This window comes from Octopus bimaculoides, chromosome 23, assembly GCF_001194135.2.
Source record: "Octopus bimaculoides isolate UCB-OBI-ISO-001 chromosome 23, ASM119413v2, whole genome shotgun sequence".
NCBI classification, from domain to species: domain Eukaryota; kingdom Metazoa; phylum Mollusca; class Cephalopoda; order Octopoda; family Octopodidae; genus Octopus; species Octopus bimaculoides.
In genome coordinates this window covers 26750814-26751511 of record NC_069003.1, presented here as the reverse complement: position 1 = coordinate 26751511, position 698 = coordinate 26750814, and positions in this window count along the sequence as shown.

The following is a 698-nucleotide window of genomic DNA, read 5'->3' as shown; positions in this document are numbered from 1 at the left end:
AAAAACTGCCACTCAAGAGTTTCACGTTCCCGTTTGTCAGACAGTTTAGATTGAGACAGTAACGGACAGTAACTTTGATCTTTACAATTGCAACATTTTGGGTTATTTCTGGCACTGTGGTTGCTTCTAATAGTTTTGGTGTTGTGCTGATTCATTAAAGAGCCGAAGCCTTTGTAACAAGAATAGCTAATCTTAAGCGTTCTTCTATTAAAAATTCCTAAAGAACTAATGGTTTTCTTGGAAGTACCTAAAAACTAGTTTCAAGAAGTCTCTCCCTATATTAGATTTTACTGCAATGTTAGATTTTAATCCCGGATTAAACCATAAAACTTTCCTAGATCTAGTTCTACTGGTCCTATTATTGCTAGTAGCGCTTTGACTATACTGGATCTTCTCCGAGAATCCGCTATTCTTTAATGCATTATTATAATACGGCGCGGCATTTTGAAATGCTATCTCGTCTGCAGATATGGTTGGTATGCGTCTTCCTATATTACTGACTAAATTTTTGAATATAATGGGTGGATGATTAGACTATTATTATAATAAAGACTTACATTTATTTATTTTTAATTAAACTTATTTTACCATTAATCAATTTTTGAAATTCAGATTTTTGATTTAAGATTATCTTCGATCTCACATAATACCATGCATACATACATACATACATACATACATACATACATACATACATA